At 41.4% G+C, this 24,575-nt stretch overlaps 1 protein-coding gene and 1 long non-coding RNA gene across 2 annotated transcripts in view; one reads left to right on the top strand and one right to left on the bottom strand.

Annotated features, from left to right (window-relative positions):
• Positions 1 to 22,590, top strand: part of LOC140627456 (uncharacterized) — a 32,431-nt gene extending 9,841 nt beyond the window's left edge. The window contains exons 3-4 of the long non-coding RNA XR_012026185.1: positions 22,080 to 22,201; positions 22,366 to 22,590. This is a non-coding gene — a long non-coding RNA (uncharacterized lncRNA). The remainder of the gene's footprint in view (positions 1 to 22,079; positions 22,202 to 22,365) is intronic.
• SLC9A7 (solute carrier family 9 member A7) overlaps positions 1 to 24,575 on the bottom strand; it is a 148,922-nt gene that overhangs the window by 88,994 nt on the left and 35,353 nt on the right. The window lies entirely within an intron of this gene.

Here is a 24,575-nt window from a genome sequence, read left to right as displayed (position 1 = left end):
TGTACAAACAGGGTTTTATGTGAATGTGTTTCCATTTCAATACCCAGAATATGACTGCTCAGTCACAGGGCAAGTGTATGTTTAACTTTATTAGAATCTGCCAAGCCATTTCTCAGAGTTACTATGCCATTTTGTGACAACCCCTTTCCCACAAGCAGTGTATGGGAGTTCTAGTTGCTCCACATCTGATAACTCTTGATAATACACCAGAAAATCTGTGAATCACCAAACAGCCAGCCTGGGAGCAATGCTACCCTGCTAGAGGATGACTCTGATGAAAGAAATAAACTGGGTCCATAGCTCTTTAAGACACAAGTTATGTCTTGTCCCGGCCAGTATACAAGACACTAAAATAGTGAAAATCAAGCCAGTCAGGAGTTGGACCTCCAATCAAATGCCCCTCTTCTCCAGCAGCTGACATTCCAGAGATCTGATTAAAACCAAGATGGAGTGCATTTTTGTGATTCAAAACCACCATCAATTTTATAAGTAGCTTCCCCAAATATGGGATGTCACAGTTAGGAATAAAAAGAAGAAAATGATTTTATCTTAGAGATCTACTTAACAAAACTAGACATGGGAAAATCATTCTACTGTCCCATGAAGCTTTTGGGTGAGTCACCACAAAAAACTTCCCATCATTGTTGTGCCATACAGCACTTCTCCACATATGACCGTATGCCATATAACCTTCTGACAATCTTTACAAAAGGAAGATCCTCATTCTAGTGTAGAATGAGTCTTTCATTGGGAACTAGGACCAGGGAGGCCGACTTGGGCTCCATGACTAAACTTTCAACTAGAGGAGTCCAAAACTTTCAATTACCAAGTCCAATACTTGGTATCCAAGTATAGGTTGATTACATTTGTCTCATTCTATGTGGGGCCTATGCTGACTCAACACTTCCAGGGCTGTAGGGATTAATCCAGGGTTACAGTCTTAGAAATCCCATTATTACCACACACCTAAACCACACTCTCCAAGCTCTGCCATTAACCAATGAGACATTTTGACCTGGCTCCTTTATCTTCCAATTGGTTCAAAATTTTGGTAGGGAACTGAGTATCACTAATTCAATCCCTCAAACACCAACAATATAGATAACCACCCATGTTGTTAAACATATTTTCTTCTGAGGTGCCTAGGTGGCTCAGTGGTTGAGCGTCTGCTCATGGCATGGCATCAGGGCATGATCCCAGGGTCCTGGAATTAAGTCCCACATCGGGCTCCCCACAGGGAGCCTGCTTCTCCCTCTGCCTGTGTCTCTGCCTCTGTATGTCTCTCATGAATGAATGAATAAATAAATACACATTTTCTTCAAAATCCTTTTAAAATAAAATTCACAGATACATTTGAGTGGAAGAAAATGGGAAGCCAGCAGATTCCTGGATTAGGTCTAAGGACCTTTCAAATTATAGTATTGGTTTTCTGTTTTAGGTCAGGAATACGATTCATTTGTTTCTGCTTCATACTCTGCCATTATCCAAAATCAAGGATACCTGTGGCTAAGTCATACTCAACACATTTTAATTGCTGTTTTGTGTATCTCCCCTTCAATTAAACACATTAATCAAATTCAAGTCAACTGCCAAAGGACTACAAAGGTTACTACAGCAGATTATCACACATTTTCCTGACCTTTTTTGCCACTCTTTAAAGGTTCAGCCAAGACTCAGATAAACACCAGCTACCTTTCAAAATAAATTTATCAATCTTTCCTCTGAGCTTTTGCCTGGAATTCTCTCCCCACCCTGTCTTCCCTAATCATCCTCACAGGGTTAAGTCCTACTTTATCCTTCAAGTCACAATATAATTATCACTTCTTCCAGGCAGGGAAGCCCTTCCTGATACCTCAGGACTGGACTGGATTCTCCACAATCAGGGTTGCCCTCACAGAATTCAACATGAAAGATGCCCCCTGAAATTGTTCAGGGCACAACCTACACAACCATATGTGGCTTCCCTGCTACCCATGCATCTCCAGACACAGTCTCTCATAGTGACCATGTCATCAGAGCTACGATAGCACTGCACTGTGAATGCCTTTTAACTTCTGTTCCTCATCCCCAGGGCTAATTTTCCTAAGGGCAATGCTCAGTGAGTACTCACCAGCCATTCCTGCATCTGACCCATCACAGCCACACAATACAAGAAAACAGACTATGGGGACATTAGCCAGTAGCCATCTGTTAACAAAGAATCACCTTATGTGAGTTGTAGGAAAAGATACTTAGTTCTGAATCCTGAGAAAGCAACTACATATTTTCAACCTCTTACCTGCCATGAAACTCAAGGGTACCCACATTTATTAGCCTTTCCCATTTGGCCTGAATTAATGAATACAATTCAAGTACTCTCACAGGTCAAAAATCTTCTAGTGGTTTTATGAGGCATATTATAGAATCTACCTTCCTAGAGGCTCTGAAGTAATATTGCAAATAAACGAATGTGCTAATCACAGTTATCTTAGAGAGCTATGAAACTGGAACACACACCAACAACTACGTTTGCTGCTCTCATGACTGGACTTACTAAGGGATGGCTGAGCCTTAAACTGAAATAAATGCAAATATATAGACACACACAAGTAACAGAATAGGGTTTTGATAACACGTGGGAAAATAAGTGAACAAAACACAACCATACTTACCTAAGTTTTAATTGATGACGGTGTATTTTTGAAAATTAAAGAAAACAAAACCTATTTAAGAACTCACCTGTCAAACCAAATCAAAGACTATCAACCAAAACAAATTATCTTCTACGGACTTAACTGTGTTCTCTCAAACGTCCTATGTCGAAGCCCTAACCACCACCACCACCACCACCACCACCACCACCGCCCCCCCACATGTGACTGTAATTTGGAGATAAGCTCTTCAAGGAGGAAATAAAGGTTAAATGAGGTCATAAGGTGGGGGCCTTAATCTGATAGGGCTGGTGGCCTTGTAAGAGGAGGAAGAGACACCTGCTCCCTCTTCCTGTGCACACATGCCCAGAGGAAAGGCCATGTGAGGACACCGCAAGAAGATGGCTGTCAGAAGATGCAGGGGGGCTTCTCTCGACTATCAATAATAGCCTTCCAGCTAACTCACATCTGACCTCACAACTAGGAAAACTTTCTCTTACAGATGAGAAGTCAAGGTCCCACTGCTCTACCACAGGGTCCTTAAGCCCTACTCCGCAGATGGTTTTTGTCTTTCTTTTTCCCATATTACCATCATGATGACTCTTTTTAATCTTCCAAAGGAGACTTTCACCATATTGCCCTCCCAGCATGAACTCAGAAAGTATTTTCCTAGAGCACTAGCCAGCAAACTACCATACTTTTGTTCTCTCTGATCAGAATTGTTGGAGCCAGACAAAAGATTAACTTTCATTAATGCTTTCAAAACATTTCCTACTTGGGAAGATACTGAAATGTGCTGTGTTTAGAAATTTAGAGGCACACAATACATAATTTTTAACTCAGATGATCAATACAATAATTCTAAAAAAGGACAAAGATTTAAATTTAAATTGATGATGACCTATACTAGTAAGCGAACTATAATGACTATAAAAACTTTATTATGAAGTGTATCAGATACCCAAAAATATAAATATAGTACATATAAGGGATAAAGAGTAATGTAATTGGGAAAGTATATACATGGGGGTTTCAAAGGTAGTGGTAATGGTAGTGGTTTCTGTTTCTTAAAGCTGGACAGTAAATACAGAGGTGTTTATTCCACTTTTTAAGTTATATACTCTATTTTGTATATTTAATATATTTCACAAGAATTTATCAGGATATGAATGGTCTACCAGACATCTATGTGGCCATCACTCAATTTAATCAACAGTGCACTACCAAGAGAGCTAAGCACCCTTTATATTATTTTCAATCAAGACCTGAACTTGCCCTCACCCCAGCCCCTGGAAACTACTACCCTGAACTGGGTGCTTATTATGCCCTTAGAGTTTAATTGTGGATATATTTTGTTTCATTTTGTATGTCTTTGAATTATGTGTGATATGAATTATTTGGTAACTTGCTTTTTTCACTGCATAATGTGCTTATGAGAGTCATCCATATTAACATATGGCCCTGGTGCATGATGTCTCACTGCTGTATCGTGTTTTAGCACGTGGATATATTTTCCTTCTGCTTTTCTGTACCACCTTCTGGAGAATTGCTTCAGATCCGTTGTCTGGTTTGCCAAAACTCTTCAGTTCTTTACCCTATCCATTGAGAGTTTGTAATGTCAATGACTGTTTTTCACTTCTAGAAATTCTATTTGGTTTTTACTAAATGAATGAAATCTGTTTTTAAAAAGCCAGCCAGGGGTCGTGCCTGGATGGCTCACTTGGTTAAAAAGTGTCTGCCTTTGGCTCAGGTCAAGATCTCAGGATCCTGGGATCAAGCCCCACATCAGGCTCCCTGCTCAGTGGGTGTCTGCTTCTCCCTCTGCCCCTCCTTCTGCTCATGCTTGTGCTCCTTCTCTCTCTCCCCATTCTCTGAAATAAATAAATAAAATCTTTAGACAAAAATTCTATTTGGTTCTTTTCCAACATAATAGTTGTTTGCTAACATAATCTAAACTAAGAGGTTAATATGTTTATGACCCTTCCCTTTGGACTGTGACTACTGCTCACTTACTCCAATCTGCTTCACGGGATGGATAACAACACTCTTTTATAAAGGCCTAAATGCCCCCTCCAAAGGGTACTGGCTAAATAAATTATGGTCCTTTCACATAATGGAGCCTGTAGCCATTATATTAAAAAGAATGCAGCAGTGCTACATCCGATGCATTAAGTGAAAAAAAAAATAAGCACAGTGCAGACGAGTTGTATAACACACTATGTTTTGCATGGGAAATAAACAAGAAAATCTATTTCAGGTTTGTAAATGCAGTAAGATTCCCTGAAAGGACATACACAAGAAGGTGTAACACTGGCTATCTCTAAGGAGGGGAGCGGAGTTAACTAGGGATCAGAGGATAGATAGAATTTAATTTTCACTCTGGAGCTATTTGAATTTTATACCATGTGTAACATATATTTCCTGTTAAGAATCAAAATGATAGCTAAATACTGATGTAAGCCAGCCACTTCTTACCTCCTTGTTCTTGGCACATGCTGTCACACTTCTCATCATGCCCTCCCCTGTCTACCTGGCCAGTTCCTATTCACCTGCAGGACTCAACTGGAACTGCACCAGCTTTGGCAGAAAGTTAACCGCTCCTGCCTCTAGGCTGTTGGTGCCTACCTAACTGCTGTTGTGTGTCTGTCCTCCCCATGAGACCACAAGTTCCACTGAACCCAGCACAATGTCTGGAATGTGGTCACCATTCAATAAATGTTTGCTGGAAGAATGAAATAATGAAAATCAAAAACTCTAATTTGACTACAAATAATAATAGATTATACACACATGGAAGCAGCAGTTCCCCAAATTGTGAACCTAATGCCTTCCTCCTCCTGCAACTTACATGTAGATTGTGACAAGTTAACAAAATAGCATCTGAAAAGATTGCTTTCATATTTTTGTTGCAATTTCTTGAGTCATGAGATTTATGTCTAGGAAGTATCCCAAGTCAGTAACCAGAGTTGACATTAATGACACATCAAGAAACACTTCACACCATATCCCCAGCAAAATCTTTTATGTGCTTATGAGAGCAGAATAAAATGCAATTATTCAATGGTTTAAGTTCGACCCAACTCAAAACCATATCATATTTAACACTAATAAAATAATGTTAAAACAAAACACATAGTGGAGAAGCTATAATAGAAAATCTGGGTTTGACTGGCTGGCTCGGTTGGAGGAGGAAGCAACTCTTGATCTTGGGGTGATGAGTTCAAGGCCCCGTGTTGGGTATAGAGTTTACTTAAATAAATCAACTTTTTAAAAAAGGAAAATCTTTTGTTCATCATTCTAAGAGCTGGTACTGAACAGATGTATGCTGCATTCCAGGAGGAGAGGGCTTTGGGCTGGGTGCTAAGGAGGCATGGAGAACCTGACCTCCTGAGCCCCTTACCAATGCCACGCCCACCCCCGCCAGCCTGGGAACACATAACTAATGATAAAGCCAGTCAAATTGTGACAAGCACCATAAAACAGAGGCACAAACAGATGACATAGTAGGGAACAAAATGAATAATTCTTTCAGGTGAAAAAGTAGTTGAGGAAAACTTCACAGAAAAGGTGACTTCTCAGTTGGGCCTTTCAAGATGACTCAGACTTCCGTGGGTGAAAGAAGAAAGATGTGTGAGCTGTATTTCAGAAAAAGCCCTCAGTGTGATGTGGGGCAGCGAAAAATTAACCAGAGCAGCATGGCTGGAGCAGAGACCGCACTGGGAGAAAGAGGAAGGGTAGAGACCAAGTGTCGAGGAGTGTGAGGTTGGCTCAATGGAGATGGAGAACTTTCTCTGTAGGCCAAGCTCAGGAGTGCAGACTTTATTCCACAGGAAACAGGCCAGAGATTTCAGGTTAAGAAGGGGCATAATCAGGCCTGATTTTTAAGATTTGTTGTAGCAGAAGCGTGGAGAATGAACTGCAGGAAAGAGACACAGGATCCTAAGAGTATCATGCCTCTTGGCGGTGGGGGGTGGGGCGAAGGTGGAGTAAGGTAAAAATCACTCCTCCAACTAAGAGAAACCCTACCTTATCTCATATTCTTCCATCTCTTTGTTTTGTTCAAGTGCTAGTTATTATTTGGGTTCACACAAGTATAATCCAGAATGCTCTGAAAAGTTACCCATCCAAACCTACATATTAAGACAGATCTATAAGACAGAGACCTAGTAACCAAATACAGTTGTAAGGACTTTATCTGCATCTTAAATCAAACTAAAAAATCAACTGGGGAAATGTGAATTCACTGGATATTGGACAAAAATGAAACTACTGTCATTTCTAAGGGGTAATGAAGTATTGTGGCTATATATACATTTTTTAAGATTCTTTATCTTGGGGAGCCTGGGTGGTTCAGTCAGTTGAACATCTGACTCTTGGTTTCAGCTCAGGTCATAATCTCATGGGTTGTGAGACTGAGCCCCGCATTGGGCTCCTTGCTCAGCAAGGCATCTGCTTGAAGATTTTCTCCCTCTGTGCCCCCAATAAATAAATAAATAAATAAATCTTAGAAAAGATTATTTATCTTTTGGAGATAAATACTGAAATATTTACAAATAAAATTTGGGATTTTGGGGCACCTGGGTGGCTCAGTGGTTGTGTGTCTGCCTTTGGCCTGGGTCATGATCCCAGGGTCCTGGGATCTAGTCCCACATTGGGATCCCCGTGGGGAGCCTGCTTCTCCCTCTGCCTATGTCTCTGTCCCTCTCTCTGTCTCTCATTAATACATAAATAATCTTTTTTTTTTAATTGGGGATTTTGTGTCTGTGATATGAAAAGGAGTAGCTATGGGGAGTACGGATTAACCAAGATTGGCCATAAACTAGTAACTAATGAAACTGGATAATGGGTACACGGGTTGTAGTTTACTATACTTCTGCATGTGGGTTTTTTCACACCACAAAGCAATTCTCTGACACTAGCTGTGCATCTTACATTTCAATTCAATTCTGACACGATCTACCTGGAGGTGGCATCAGATCCCACAGGTTAAGGGCTCAATCCCCCAAGACTGATCCCTCCCTGAACCCCAGCCTCCTTCAGATGCCAATCCCAAGTCCAGGTTGTCACTTAGGCTTCTAACCAACCGCTATAGATCAGAACTACAGATCAGAGGTCCCTATAACCCTCCCCTTGGGTCCAATTAATTTGCTAGAGCAGCTCACAGGACTGAGAGAAACACCTTACTAGATCACCAGTTTATTAGAAGAGGACAGAATTCGGGAACAGCCAGATGGAAGAAATCCACTGGGCAGCCTGGGGGAAAGGTCACAGAGCTTCCAGGTCCTCTCCGAGTGGGCCACCCTCCCCCTATCTTCATGTGTTCGCAGCCCAGAAGCTCTCAGAACCCTAGCCTTTTAGGTTTTTACACAGGCTTCATTACACAGGCATAGTTGATGAAATTGTTGGCCACTGTCTGTAACTGATTCAATCTCCATTCCCTCTTCCCCTCCCCTGAAGTCAGGGGAGGGGAACCTCAAGTTCCAACCCTCTAGTCACAAGGTCAGTTCCCTGGCAACCAGCCCCCACCCACACCCAGGTGCTTTCCTAAAGTCCCCACATTAACATAAACTCGGGTGTGGTTGGAAGGGGTTTGTTAGGAAATGTCAAAACACCTTCATTGCTCAGATCACTTAGGAAATTCCGAGGCTTTTAGGAGCTCTGTGCCAGAAATAAAAACCAAATATGTATTTATTATAAATCATAATACCATCATACTATTGTCTCGACTTTTAAGGGTTTGAAAATTTCCATAACGATTTGTAAATGAACAACTTACTCCGCCCTACACGAAGACTGAAAGCAGTGATTCCAGCAGGTGTAGGTCCAGAACAGTCTTTCTATCCTTCTCCAGAAACCTGCATCCCAATCTCTTGCATACCTCTAACTGCACAGGTGCAAGCGGTAACTGTCACTCCTCCCTATGAGCATCCTCTCTCCCCCTATCCTTGTCCCTGTGCAAACCCGATCCCTGTGAGTCAGCCCCATGTCAATCACCCACAAGCAGGCACCTACTTCTACACAGTGGCAACCATTCTTCTCACGTGGATTTTTTTAACAGCCTCCTAAGCCTCCTCACACTCACCTCATGGTCCTGGATGATCTACCTCAAAACCACTGCAGGGCCAGTAATCCTAAAATAAACATCTCTGCCCTGCTTCAAGTGTTCCAGTGGCTCCTTGCCATCTAGGGTACAAAAGCCTCCATTCCTTGGCAAGGCACAGTCTGTCGATCTCTTTGTGTCGATTTAACAAGGTCCTAAGGTTTTTCTGATACCATCTCAGCAACTTCGGTTCTCACAAAGGACACCAACCCCATTTTCGAGCTGATTAAATGATTAGTGAGCAGCACAGCAGCTTCACATCTGACACCCGCAGTCACAGCAGGGGATCTCTCGAAGCAGGGTGGCCAGGCAGCCCTTACTGGAAAGCTGGGGTCACATTCAGCCGGCAGCCTCTTGGTTCCGCATTCATGCTAAGGCCTACCTGACTGTTCCCACAGGAGGTAGGACCCGAGGCTCATATAGTCAGTCACAGCAGCTGGCTGGCCAGATGGGCAAAATGTAGCCACAGAACAGAATTTTTCTCTGTGAGACTAAATTATTTAAGGCTCAAACTCAAACCCAATCAAATGGCCTTATTTTTTAAAAGGAAAAAAATATTTCATTTGAGAGAGAGAGCACAGAACACAGGAGCAGGGAGAAGGAGAGGGGCAGAGGAAGAAGCAGACTCCCTGCTGAGCAGGGAGCCCGATGTGGGACTTGATCCCAGGACCCTGAGATCATAACCTGAGCCAAAGGCAGACACTTAACCACTTAACCAACTGAGCCACCCAGGTGCCCCTCAAATGGCTTCCTTTATGTCAGAGTGACAAGTCCTAAGCAAAGGAATCCAAATGGACACTAACTACAAGAGGAGAATTTAAGTCACTAAAAAGACCTAATCTGTGGTAAAAATAACAAATAGGGACATGAATCACCCTTACTGAAGGTACTCATAAGAGGTTAGCAAAATACAAGTGGGAGTGTGGAAAATAAGCTAACCAATAGAAAGCTGAGCCCAAGATGTCTTTATCCAGCACCGTCGACCATATGGTCTATTTCTTCCTCCCAAGAGCCTCTCAGTCACTCAGGCCTGAACTATGGCTTTTGCTTGCAGAGAGATAAAGAATGTCTTTTGGCCCTCAAAGCCTTGATGCTAAGTGACACTGAACAGAACAAAGAAATCTAGGATTGGTGAGAGTCATCAATTTAATGACAACACATCCGATTGGCACCTCATCAGGTTACACATTCAACAAATATTTATTGAGCAGCTTACTACATGCCAGGCACTGGGAGTCTAGCAGTTAACAAGAATGATAAAAGTCCTGCCCTCATATGGCTCACAGTCTAATAGGGGAAAGAAGGCTTTAAGCTTATCCTGTAAAGATTCTGCTGTGTCTTTTTTTTTTAAAGTAATCTCTATACCCAATGTGGGGCTCAAACTTACAACCCTGATATCAAGAGTCCTATGTTCCATCAACTGAGTCAGCCAGGCACCCCTAAGCTTACATTCTAGTAGGGGAGAGAATGCTTTGAAAACAAGGTAAATGAATTCACTAGTGTGTTAAGTACTAGAGAGGAAAATAAAAGAGAGAAGGAGCACAGCTAGTGTGGTGGGAGGTCCTGAGATAGAACCGTGGGGGCAATTATTACAGAGCAAGCAAAGAAAAAAATGTTGAGGAAAAGAAAAGGTAACAAATGCTCATAAATATAGCAAGCTATCTTCTCAATGTCTTGCCACTATATTCCTTGCCACTTATTTTTTTCTGTGTTTTTAAAAACAAAATGCCCATGTCTTACTTAAACCAACAAAAGATAGTGTTCAGCTCATTATTTGCCAAATATATATGGAGAACTGGCTCTATGTATAAGACCACGTAAAGTGCTATAAGGAATATACCAGAAATAGTGCACAATGATTCCTGTCCTCTGAGAGCCCATAATCCAATTGAAGGCAAGCTATGCAAACAAAAAAAGCATCATGTAGACAACCCATCAACCATCCTTCCAGTTATATTACAGTAGGTGGATGTTCATGGTTCTCAGGGGAATCATCAGACAGTCAAACACTGTGTGGGCTGAGAGGTTGGTTGCCATTGACAGGCCAGTGTAACAGAAAGGAAAAGCCTGCTGTAAAATACATGTCAAAGAATAAATCAGTGGAATATGAATAAAGATATAAATGAGGCAAAAGAGGAAAAAGAAGTAAAAGAAAACACCAAAGCTTTGAGCTGAGGTGGCTGGTAAGATATGGACAGCATTTACAGAAGTGAGAATGTCCAGTGAGAAAGCTGGTATTAAAAACGGAAGATGCTGGGGCGCCTGGGTGGTGTACTTGGTTGAGTATCTGACTCTTGGTTTCGGCTTGGGTTGTGATCTCAGGTCTTGGGATCGAGCCCCAAATCAGGCTCTGTACTTGCCAACGAGTCTGTTTGAGATTCTCTTCCTCTAGACCTCCCCCTGCTCTCTCTCTCAAATAAAGAAATAAATGAAATCTTAAAAAAAAAAAAAACAGAAGGTGCTAACTCTGTCATCACATATACTGATTTCAAAGCATGGCACATTCAGGGGAAAATGGCCCAAATGATGAGAATGCTTGCCTCCAAGAAAGAGAATGGGATAAATTTCTATCCAGGGACAAAGGGAAGCCTCTTTTTCACTTGTCTTTTCTTGAAACTTTTGCATTTTGAACTATGATATGTATTATCCTATCAAAAATTCATTTAAATAAGTAACAAGTCTCAAGGCTGTATTATAGAAGTTACATACAAGACGAAATATAAAGACCTGTAGGGCAGCTATGTAAAAATGGTATCTGAAGCCATGAACCAGAGAGTGAAAGAAACTTATCAGATCAAGGACTGGACTTTGGGCACCTCCACGCTCAGGCAAACAGAACGAAAGCAGGGACAGCTGGATACATAGAAGACCCTCCTTTGTGCCAGGAAGAACCTCATCCAAAAATACTACCAAAAGCATCATGGAATGCACCTGGAATGGGGGTGGGGGACAAAAGTGAGAGTTCCCAAGATTTAAAGGCAAGAGAATGAAGTTTTCCTCAGATAGCCAGCAAAACTGCCAGATGTGACTGGCAAATGATAAGAGTAAACCAGGAGATTAGCTGCTCGCGTGCCCCGAAGAGCCTGGGAATCCCCAAACCACAAAGTGACCCAGTGGGAATGCACCTTAGATTCACCTGGGGAGAATCCAGTGCACTGTGGGGTATCCAGTTTGGAAAAATACTGTGAAAAGAAGAAAAGCAAACCTCCAAAGTCAGATGATAAGATGACTCATGTAATCACTGGCTGAAAGAAAGGATCCAGTGCCTGACCTAAACCAGTTGGAGGGAAGGGACAAAGCTGTCCCTACCGAGGAGACGGACCCATTGGCCTTTTCTAGTCTAGACAAAAGCACATCACAACCAATAGCTTCTGTTTTAATTCTGTCCTCTAAGTAATCTTCTGACAACAACTCTATGTCTGTACAGAGACATCTACACAGAGAAAACAGTCTACTCTGTCTGAATTCTGCACTCTGGTTAGGTTCAGACTCTGAGCCTGATGAACGTGAGCTTGGCCCTGAGAGTCACTCAGGCTGCTGACAGTTTCAGCTTCTGAGCAGGTGACATCATTGTCTAGAGTCTGGGCCAAGGTGAATACGACCTGTGTGGCCTCTTTCTTGCAGCCTGCCAGGCTTCTCCTGGCAACATTTGTGCCACAGGCCTTACCATCAAACAGCAAGCATCTGTTTTCCTAATTCCATTTCATAGCTCACTCCTATGATGACAGAAGTCACTGTTAGAAGCCATCAGGAGAGGCTCCCGGGTGGCTCAGTCAGTTAAGCGTCTGCCTTCAGCTCAGGTCATGATTTCGGGGTCCTGGGATCGAGCCCCACCTCTGGTCGGTGGAGGGCCTGCTTCTCCCTCTCCCCCTCCCCCTACTCATGCTCTCTCAAATAAATAAATATTTTTTTAAAAAAGCTACCAAGAAACAGCTTGGCACAAGCACTCACAAAAATCTCACATGTACAGACGTCTTCATCATTCATCATCACCTGTCCTGCTCGGACACAAAGAACTGGGCAGGATACACAGCATTAGAGGGAAAGAGGGCTGTACTTCTTCTTTCCCTCGTTCTATCCCCTCCCTCCGCCTCTGCAGCGCCCACCCCTCATTATAGTCTATGTCCAGTCCGAGGTTTGCTAAATATACATATCCACAAATATATAATGGTCTTTTGCTTCTTTTAACTTACGGAAATAGTATGATGTGGAACTAGGAAACCAGTTCGGCTGCTGGAACAGAGACCAAAGGGACCAGAGCTTACATGAGATGGGGGTCTCTCATCCCAGAGTCAGAGCATACAGTTTCCTGTGTTGAAACAGTGGCACCCCTGTCTTCCTGCTCTACCATCCATGGGTGTTGCCCTCACCATTAGGCCTGCATCTCAGGGAAAGAGAACTGAGAATGGGACAAGGAAAGGCTCTCCCCTGCCTTTTATGGGGAGTGCCTCTAAATTGTGCCCATTACTTCCACTCACACCCCACCGGCCAGGACCTAGTCACAGAGTTGCATCCGGCTGCAAGAGAGGCTAGAAAAGAAAGTCTTCTTTCAGTGCCACGTTGCGCCTCTTGTAAGGGCTTATAGGATAGGCTTTCTTTACGTGTTAGGCTCTACATTCTAAATATGACATATTTATGCACCACATTTATTAAACCATTCCCCTATTGCAAGACACATGGGTCTTTTTTTTTAATTTTTATTTATTTATGATAGTCACATCAGAGAGAGAGAGAGAGAGGCAGAGACACAGGCAGAGGGAGAAGCAGGCAGGCTCCATGCACCGGGAGCCCGACGTGGGATTCGATCCCGGGTCTCCAGGATCGCGCCCTGGGCCAAAGGCAGGCGCCAAACCGCTGCGCCACCCAGGGATCCCGATACGTGGGTCTTTTAAACACACTTTATTCACAAAGTGTCTGGATCACATCAGGAGCAATGTTCAATTAGTTCAATGGTACACTGAGGGACGGATCAGTCTCAGGTACAGGCTGGTTGTTTTATAAAGCCTTTTAAAGTCTCCTACAGCAAGTCAGAACAGAAATTGGTAATATTAAACTCTGTAGAAAGAACAGTGAAATGTATGGTCCTCCTTGACTTTCCATGATTGTAATAAAGCATTACATGCTGTGCTGGGTTTCTTGACAACTAAGAGAAAACCTTGTGTGCTGTTTGATTCACATCACCTGATGGGACCAGTTAAGAGAAATAAATGCTTGCTTGATCCTCATTCTAAAACAAATCTGTCACAAGGCTCAATTAGCAAAAAACAAAACAAAACAAAACAAAACAAACAAAAAACAAAAAACAGGTTGACCATCTTTAACAACTGCTATATAGAACATGTACAAGGCTTCTCCAGGAGGATGTTCTCCTTAGTTAACCTTTAACAAGTAGAGAACATAACATTAAAATATTTTCTTCAGAGTGTCAGGTTAGTGTCCGGCCTTATGTCAACATCCAGGTGGGATTCCTGCCTGGACAGAGACACCCAGGAGGATGTCAGGAAAGGCTGATTTTCCCCAGAACCTGGTGGCTTCCCAGTGGCTTGGTACTTTTGGAGGCATTACAATTAGTGACTCCGGCCTTATTAGGGGATTTTCCTCTCTTGTGTAGTTAACTGGAGGTTTTAAACCATTTTGGAGAAGTGAAACGATACTGGTTATTTCTGTGGGTTTTTCTCATGGCTGTCAAATACCCAAATATAGTATCTTCTTTTCATTTTTACTCATATTTGGTAGCTATTTTTTTCTAAACCACAGTTACAATACACCACCCCAGTGTTGTTTGCTTCTTCATATTACTCTATTTGTCCCAGACAGAAAAAATATGTTTTAGTACGTTAAAAGATAATAATTCTGAATCAATACATGCAGAATAAAAAAATACTTATTGAATAACTACTTTATTCTTTTAATTTTCACTGTAACTTTATGAAGTAGGGATTATTTTACAGTACTTTACAGTTGAGAAAACTAGATCTTTAAATCACTTGCCTAAGGTCACATAGCTGATCTGGTCACAGAAACTATAGGATTCGAATTCACCTTAATTCCAAAGCGAGAGCTCTTTCTGCTATTTCCTGATGCCTCCCAGATGACAAGTGAATTATAAGTAAGATTTTGTTCAGCTTTATAAATAATGTATGTGCCTATTGTAGTGAAACCCTGAATCTCCCCTCGAAACATGTAATCTGGCCATAATGAATGCATTCCCCCCAATCTTATTTCCTAGTATGCACCACAGGGAGCTCCCCGCTTGATCTGACCTGACAGGTTTCATCATTGCCTGCACACTTATAGACCACACATTCATTCAGCAAATGAGTTTTCAGCTTTTACTATCTCCTAAGCACTGTTCTAATCTTTGGGGATATGTATCAGTGAACAAAACAAATTCCTGCTCTCATGGAATTTCTTCACATTCTACTAGGAGAGAGAAACATGAGAAATAAATAAACTACATAAGAAAAGAACACAGTAAATGCTATTGCAAAAAATATATAGCAGAAAAAGGGTTAAGAAGAATAGTGTAGAGTGGAAGGCTGAGATTTTAGAAAGAACTGTTAGAAACTCTAGAACCGAAAAACATGATCTTAGAATCTTATTTCATTTTCACAGTCAATAGTAGACTAGATACAGTGGAAGAGAGAACTGTAAAACTGGAAGATAAGTTTGTTGAAGGAAAGATGCATTCACCAAGCAAATTAGTATTTCCATCTAGTATATATCAGACATTGCGCTAGATGCATTTACTCAACTTTTGTACTTGGATGAAATTTCTTTTCAAAAAAAAAATTTCTTTTCACTTGGATTAACCTCAATTCTCTAAAGCCTACCCAAGTTCCTCGTTCACATTGATATCTCATTTCTCTGAACAAATACTCTACATATTAAAATAATCAGTATTTATTTTCACCACAGATAAGCCCAGTTCTTAAATTATTCCATATCCCTAACTAGACTGTAAACTCCTTGAGAATTATTCAGGTATTGAACACATGTAAAATGTCCTATCAGAACAGATAACTATAAATGCCTTCCAGTATCTTTCTTCTCATCCTCTAATCAATCCTGTCATCAAAAAGTCAAGAAAAATAATTCCTTAACATTATCTTTAAATTACTGTCATCACTACAACAGTCTAATTTTCTAAAGTTTAACTGAATATTATACTAAGTACATCATGGACTAAAGCTATTTGGGGGGTGACTGGGGCTTAACGACAGTACACATTATCTTCCGGTTCTCGTTTTTGTCAGAGGATAAATTTCAAAGAGTAACAAACAAGATTCTCATAAAAATAGTTAGCAGACATCAAAGATATTTACTGCTTAAAAAGGAAACAAACAGAATGGTAAAGCTTGTTCCAAGGGGGAAAAGAGAGACCAGTGTATATGGCCAATGGAAGAAAGCATGCTGAAAAAAGATTGCTAAGTTAGATTTTAAAATGTTGATTTCTATGGTCTGTGTCACCCTACCCCAAATTCATACATTGAAATCCTAATCCCCAAAGATGATGGCGTAGGAAGTGGGGCCTTTGGAAGGTGCTTTAGTCATGAGGGTGAGACCCTCATGAATTGGATTGGTACTTTATAAAAGAGGTTCCAGAGATATCCCAAGCCCCTTCTTCCACATGAGGATATTATAAAAACAATGACAACAACAAATCAGTTTGACTGGTTTGGTATAGTTATAACTGGACAGCTTTTTCTTTATAATGGTTGGAGTGTTCTTAGCTCCTGGAAATGGTCACAATATTTTTAAATATTATGATCATTGGTGTCAAAATATGAGTCCAGTGATAGAAGGCGTGGTTCTGGATTGAATCAAAATTTGTGAAGGCGCCATCAGCCTTGCTTAGTTAAGAATGACAAATGTCACACAGAGTCTTTTTCTAGTCTTAAGAAGTCTTTAGATATATATACATTACCTGATTTTTTTTCCTGGCAAATAGTCCCCTAAGGTAGGCAGTGCACATCTAAGTCATATTTTGCAAAGCAAGATGCTGAAACCTAGAGCTAGTCAGTGGTCTGTTCAAATACAGGTGGGTCCTGTGGGGTTAAGTAGTGACTCAGACCCAGCCTCCTGACTCCTTAGCCAGTGCACCTATACACATCTATGCACAGACCTGAATGCACAACATCAAGTGGCTAACCGGGTAAAGCGAACGTGTGCATGACCTTAGAACATGTGCATGACCTTAGCCAGTGTTCCCTGCCTTCCTATAACATCTGGTAAAGATGTGTGTTTTTAGAGCACCTAAGCTTATCACCAATGCAAATAATGTAAGAAAGAGCTCCCTGTTGCCTGTATTACTCAGCCACTAGACATGAGAGCCCTGCGATGACTAAGGCAGGATCTTGCTCAGTAAAACAAAAGGCTCTAGCCCAGAGAGTAGGACTGCTACAATACAGGTGAGTGCTTTGAGTGTATAGAGGGGAGGAAGTAATTACCTTGCCTAAATCGGCTCTCAAACTCCCCCACTGACTCACTCTGAAAAATGCTGGAAATAGAGAGTTCTGAGGAATTGAAGTCTATTGTGAATGCACTAACTTCTCTTTCAAAATATCCAGCAGCAGTATCAGCAGATTGGAGGTCTAAATGATTTACACCCAAACAGGAAAGAATGACTCTGATATCAACAAGCAAATAATTCCCAAGTGACTTTCAAATCCTATTTGAGGCTATTTGGATGATAATTTAGTTTTTCAAAATTTATTCTTCCCTTCCTTTCTTTTGCTTGGTTTTGCTTTTGATTCTAGTTCCTTGATGTATGGGGAAGGGGAAAATATTTTGTCCTAAAGCCACTTGGCTTCCAGATAAAGCCAGAGGCCTGATAGAAAGAATAAGGGATATCTAGAACAAATATAAAACAAAAACCCTAGGCTTGGTTCTCATCCTACATCTGGTCACATGAGCTATGCAAAAAAACACATTTACCAGAATAATCTAATTGCATTTTCCCAAAGAAATAATGAAGTAGTTGGGAAGGGGCTGTCACATTCTTCACTTCTGCAAACAGGAGCTATGTATATGACAAAAAGCAAAGTTGTAACTGCAGCCTATCCTGGAAAATACTCAAATGGTTCCTGAAGTCCTATAAAAGGGACACATATATTATCGATATGAATCATACAGGGGGTCAAATAACTACAAATTCCATATAGTACCACAAAGTGACTTTAATATTTCTTTTGTTGATTTCTATTATGTTTGGATGATAAAGGGTTTCAGTGCCATTAAGAAAAAAAAAACCCTGCTATTTAAGGAAATCTAAGCAGGACTCTTAAATCTCCTAAAAATACTAATTTAGGATCATCCCAAATTTTCATTCTCCTTAGAAACACACTTGAAATATTATTTCATTAAAGTAGGAACACAAGTCCAGTTAAAACAGCAATGAATATGGTTAGATAGAGAACAAAAGAAAAGCCATAATCAAAAAAATTATCTGAGGGAAACCAGAAAATAAGATTAAAACTTTGTGCATTTTTCTGACAAAAGCAAAATGGAAAACACGAGAATAAATGTGAATTTCCTATTCTAGCCTAAGTGTTGATAAATCACAAAATTATTTTGTTGGTCCTATGCTCTAAGAAGATTCTGTCTCACAGTTTTTATAGAAAGTGGGGAGAGGGGAGCCAAGGTCAACAATAGCTTTAAGAACATTTTTCTACAAAATGTAAAGGCATTCCACCAGTAAGTAGTCCTCAGAGAAAACTAAAGGCATAATATTAGTTTGGTACTCTACAGGCAATTCTGTGGATGGAATATTGGAGGACAATATTATATGGTCCAATCTGTCATTTCCTGATGTTTCGGCTAAAATTATTTTTTGGAAGAATTAATAAGTAATATATTTTCTAAGAATGTTCCTTTTGCAAATACTAGGCTTTTCAGCTGGGCTTCTGACATGAGCAAGATGAATGACCAACATGATTAAGGTCATTACTGAGAACTTCAACAGCTGGTCATTTAAAAGCTCTATGGAGCTACAGTTTCTAGGTGTGTCAATTGTAAGGCTATTTGTTACAATAATAAAATAAAATAATAAAAAATAAATTAAAAATCTTGATGTGTATATTCTTACCTGCTGAAGAAAGGTTCGAAAAATTACAAACAAGATTTTCCTCAGAAAATAGCTCTAGGGGTGCCTGGGTGGCTCAGTCGGTTAAGTGTCTGCCTTCTGCTCAGGTCATGATCCGGGGGTCCTGGGATCGAGCCCTACAATGGGCTCCCTGCTCAGCAGATAGCCTGTTTCTCCCTCTCCCTCTGCCTGCCACTCCCCCTGCTTATGCTCTCTTTCTCTTTCTCTGTCTGTCAAATAAATAAATAAAATCTTTGAAAAAAAAGAAAAGAAAACAGCTCTGGTTCAAACATTCACACAATTACTTCAATCTAGCACAAAAGCTTGGCATCACTGGTGGCATGTCCTTTCCCTTCCTGGTCTGCTAACCCTACCTCCCAAGCACTCTCCCTGCTCACTCCCAATCCAACTTACCCATCTTTATTCCAGTTCAAGTCTCCTGCCTGGACCTTCCACAATAATTTCTTAACTATCCTCCCTGCATCTCACCCAGTTTCCTAATTATCCACTGTCCAAAAACCACCTGACTAATTTCTCGGGATCACAAATAAGGCTAGTCATGACACAGCCCTGCTTAAAATTCTTCAGGGACTTCACTGCTAATAGAAACATGGCATTCAAGGACCACAGAGACCTAGCATCTGCCTCTCCAATTTCACTTCCTACCACCATCTGCCCCTCACACATCAACACCCGTCATCCTTAACACTTCTGAGTTCCCTGCACACACCTTACTGTCACCCTGGCAATACAGTCATCCAAGACCTCCCTCATGACATTGGCAGAGAATAAAAGGGGGAAAAATGAAGACAAGAGAAGAAAAAAGGAGAGAACCCCACCTACTGAAGCCCATCATCCAAAGAAACCCTGAAGGTCTCTGAGATGATCTCTCAAAGCAAAACGACCTATATATTTAGACTGACAAGTCTATATCCTGAATTCCCACAGCCAAATCTCTCAAAAAAAGTGACCAAAAGCATCACATGAGTAGATGTTAAAGGTGAGATCTCAGGTACATGGAAATCCAAATTTAAAAACAAATGGCCTAAACAAAGGAATTGAAATCACCATTCCCATGAGATGATCACCTCTGGTCCAAATTCACACAATGATATGAAGGTTCAAAAATATATTGTCTGTGTTTATTTATTTTTTGTAATAAATTTATTTTTATTGGTGTTCAATTTGCCAACATACAGAATAACACCCAGTGCTCATCCCGTCAAGTGCCCCCCTCAGTGCCCGTCACCCAGTCACCCCATCCCCCCGCCCTCCTCCCCTTCCACCACCCCTAGTTCGTTTCCCAGAGTTAGGAGTCTTTATGTTCTGTCTCCCTTTCTGATATTTCCCACACATTTCTTCTCCCTTCCCTTATATTCCCTTTCACTATTATTTATATTCCCCAAATGAATGAGACCATATAATGTTTGTCCTTCTCCGATTGACTTATTTCACTCAGAACCCTCCAGTTCCATCCACGTCGAAGCAAATGGTGGGTATTTGTCGTTTCTAATGGCTGAGGAATATTCCATTGTATACAAAAACCGCATTTGTCTGTGTTTATGATCTTTGTGATGGTACCTGAAGATATAGTTTGATTTAACTTTGAGTTGGTGTTACAAAATTCCAGGAAATAGTTTTCATTCTTACTAGAGTTTAATATAATAATTTGCTTAGATTCAAGTGCTCCAGTATATAAGGCTCTTCCCATTTCTAAAATTAAGTCATTTAATGAGAATTGCCAGAAAGAGACTTTACTAGTAATTCTCCAGAACGACGGCGAACACACAAGGTGTGTTTCCACTTTACCACTCTAATCAGCCAGCCAGAATGGTGGAATTTTCAAAGATGCAAATGTAATGTTATCCTGGATAGAAATTAGAGCTGCAAGAGAAGAGGAGACTGAGGGAAGAGGGCACACGCTTCAGCGTCTGGTTTCTCTGGCTTCTAAGCTAGAGGTAAATGATTCTCTGTTTTTTAAAAGTCATCCATTAAGCTTCCAAGACATAAGTTTGCTTCAAAATTCAATTTCCTGCAGAGTCATCTTCAGATGCCGCACAGTTTTAAATTATTATAATTATCACAACACAGTTTGGCTTCCAAAGTGAAGGCCCAGTACTGAGGAAAGACCCTCCGCTCCACACCTCACCACCAGCCCTCTGAGAACTATAGAGACTCTCATGTAACTGATACTTGAGCAATCATGAACAAGGCAATCAAGGGTGCCTCTCTGGACCTTATGATCTAGTGAAGGTAGGGAGAAGAGATGATGATGTATTGTGGTAAGTGCAGTTAGTCAAGGCCGCTGGTGACATTCACCAGTGAGAAGCCTTTTTTTCCCACTTTGCTTCTCACACTCTCAGTCAACATATGACTTCATGGTTTGAACTATTAACTGTCCAAATGGAGATTAAACATGGGTTTACATTCTAGTCTAAGGGTTGATAAACCAAAAATCTATTTTTTAAAAGATTTTTAGAGAGAGAGCGTGAACACGAGCAAGGAGGAGGGGCAGAGTATTTCAAGCCGGCTACTTGCTGAATGAGGAGCCCCATGCGGGGCTTAATCCCACAATCCATGAGATCATGAAACCAAGAATCAGACGTTTAACTGACTGAGCCACCCAGGTGCCCCCCAAAAATCTATTTTTGCTCCAAAATGCAAGGGTGTTCCATATAGAAGTATCCTATGAATACAGGCTTCAAAACAAACATCCTTAACTAGGATTTTCATTATGTTTTAGAATCATCACTGCCTTAATGTTTAAACATCTGTTTAAACCCTCCTATTAAGGAAGAGATGCCTGTTTATGGCTTTTGTCAATATAAAAGCAGTAATCTGTGGCTTTTATTTTTTTAAGATTTTATTTATTTATTCATAGAGACAGAGAGAGAGAGAGAGGCAGAGACACAGGCAAAGGGAGAAGCAGGCATCATACAGAGAGCCTGACGTGGGACTCGATCCAGGGTCTCTAGGATCACGCCCTGGGCTGCAGGCGGTGCTAAACCGCTGCACCACTGGGGCTTCCCTAATCTGTGGCTTTTAAAGGAACACTTTGTTTCTGTGATGATGCTTGTTAATCTCACTAACAGTTATTTCCAGAAAAATGGAGCACAATATAGAGTAATAGTTTTTCATGCACCAAGTAAGAACTGTTTCCTCCTCAAACCATAGTTACTTGAATTATTCTAAGCTTAACTGTAAAAACTAAAATTCAGTGGAGAAAAAAAAGTTTTATTAACCCCATTTATGATGCTTGATTTAGGCAGTACACATAAAGAAATGATGGATGCTGATCACAGTCTTCACGGCAGGTATACCAGTAACACCATGAAGCATGACCTGAGACAGATGATCGGAGAGCTCCAAAACTTCCTGTGTGACAAAGTTAGTCCTTCTTTGTGGTTGCAGGTCACCCTAGCAGTGGGGCTGTAATTTACTAGATGCCACACACAAGTTCTATGGTGGGCTCAAAGCAGAGGTGTTCATCCCTCCAGATGAACCTCCAGAAGGTTCATCCCTAGTAAGCTGGTAACCTTCTGTCATCTTAGGCCACCACATGGAAACAACTGATACTCACAGCTTCAGTCACAGAGTGGGACCTGTCATGCTTCATTCAATATGAAATAGGATGGTGAAGATATCAACAGCTCGATCAGTGCATTTCAGCCATCCCTGCTCAGCCAGCAGCGTGAGCAAGCTGGCGTACTGTGATAAAACATCATGCTGCTGAAATGTCGACCTAGAAACCAAATCACTGCTTTGTAGCAAAGAATAAAAATCATGATGAGAAAGCCATTTTGATCTACCCATCCAGCAAAAGAAAGAAGAATAATATACATAAATCATGGCCACACATAACTGGGAGAATTCACATAAGAGGTAGTGTAATAATTCATATAAGGCTCATCTTTGAAAAGGGAATAATTTGCTTTCTTTGCTATGACTAAAGGGCCTGGGTGGGACAACCCATGTATTAACACTGAGAATTGCTTTCAAGGAAAGGCAAAAAAACTATGATAAAGTAATGTCTAAACCTCTGAGTGAGCCCCAAGTGCACACCCATTGCTCAGACCTTTGCTGAGATTTCCTCCCAAAGCAAACTCACTCCCCTCCAAAAAGGCAAAGCAGGAGACTGCAGGGGCATCACAGCTGTGGGCCCTGCAAAAGATCTAAAGATCCAAGAGAAGGGGGAAATGTAACTTCCGATCCCAGGAATTGTGAGGATGGGGTTGTCTCAATAGCAAAGGGGGGTGGTCAACAGATGTGAAGTGGGACCCCACAACTGTAATGTAGGGCTTCCCTGGTTGTGGGACAGGGAGGGGTAGAAGCCAAAGGGTAGGTGCTATCCTCACCTATGCTTCATGCTAAGGAATCCGTGCTCCAATGAGATGACCCTGGGCAGCTGTCACCTGTATGGGCATTCTCTGTGAACAGCAGAAACTCTTCCACTCATTTCCTATGAGGAAGAATGTGTACAGCAGCTAACAGAATTGGAAGGGCTCAGAGCATGGATACTGGAGCCAGACTGCCTGAGTTCAAATCCCTGCTTCGCCAGTGGCAAAGCTACTCCCATTTCTTTGTGCCTTGCTCTTCTCCTCAGTAGATGGAATTAAATGAGTCCATATTTATAAAAATACCTGGAATAGTACTTGGCACATATCAAGTGCTGTTAATTTTTTTTTGAAAATTAAATTAAATTGAAATGTTTACACAGCTAGGAAGAGCTGCTGGCCCCATTCAGACCTCTCAGCAGAGCTATATCTGGAGTTCTGGTCTCCCTTCTGCCCTAGACCATCTGCTAGAACTGCTATCAGGAGTTTCAGTGCTTTCCATGGATGCAGATGTTGACCTCTCACCTTCTTGTTGCTACAGCACTGATTCCGGTCCCCATCATCCCCAATGCAACCTCTCTAAAGGCATCTCCCCAACCTGTATGGCTAACCTTTCATTCCAAGCTGTCATGGGTTCAAGCCAGCAACGAGGCTCCCGGGCCCCAAAGAACTTTTCAGTTACTATAACATTTACTCCTTTAGAGAAGGGTATAGGACTGCAAATATACTGAGACAGAAGCTCCATCTCCATGGGAGGCGCACTGGCCACCCAAGTAGCCAGCTTCTTCTCTCCCCTCACCCACACAGCTTGTTGATACAGAGAAGCCACAGCCCCTTTTCCCACCGATTTTGTATACTACCCTCATACAAGCCAAAAGTCCACACACTCATTCACAGCTCCCCAAGCCAGGTACAGTTTCATACAACAACCGAGGCGGACACAACATCCTCCAGTTACCTTAACTCTTCTGTCTTCGTGGCCCAGAATAGGGGAGACCAAGGCCATCCTCAGGCAGGCCTAAATCAACCCAAGCCTCCATCACAAATGCCAACCCAGTTCTTAGTGAAATAGAGCCTCAGGGCTCCGATAGGGCAGCTAAGGCCCACAGTCTGTTCCCTGAATATGTTTCCTGTATTCTGCTGATCCCCATATGCTCTAACTTCAGCCACACAGCCTGACCTGGATTTTGGTGCACTGTATATACTTGTGATCTACTTAGTGTGTATCAACTCATTAGAGGCAGAAACCTTTTATTTCTTCTTCCCATACCTGGCATCCTAGCATAATCTCTTAAATACTCAAAACTCAGCAAAACATTAACTGTATTTAAGCAACTAATAAAGCTGAGTCACAATTATTCTTCTATAGTGAAGGAAAGTGATACAATATTCAAAGTTTCAATTATCTGAATGACAGTGAGGACACA

This window comes from Canis lupus, chromosome X (assembly GCF_048164855.1).
Source record: "Canis lupus baileyi chromosome X, mCanLup2.hap1, whole genome shotgun sequence".
Lineage (NCBI taxonomy): Eukaryota > Metazoa > Chordata > Mammalia > Carnivora > Canidae > Canis > Canis lupus.
The sequence above is the reverse complement of the archived record's forward strand: the minus strand, read 5'-3'. Positions and strand labels throughout refer to the sequence as shown.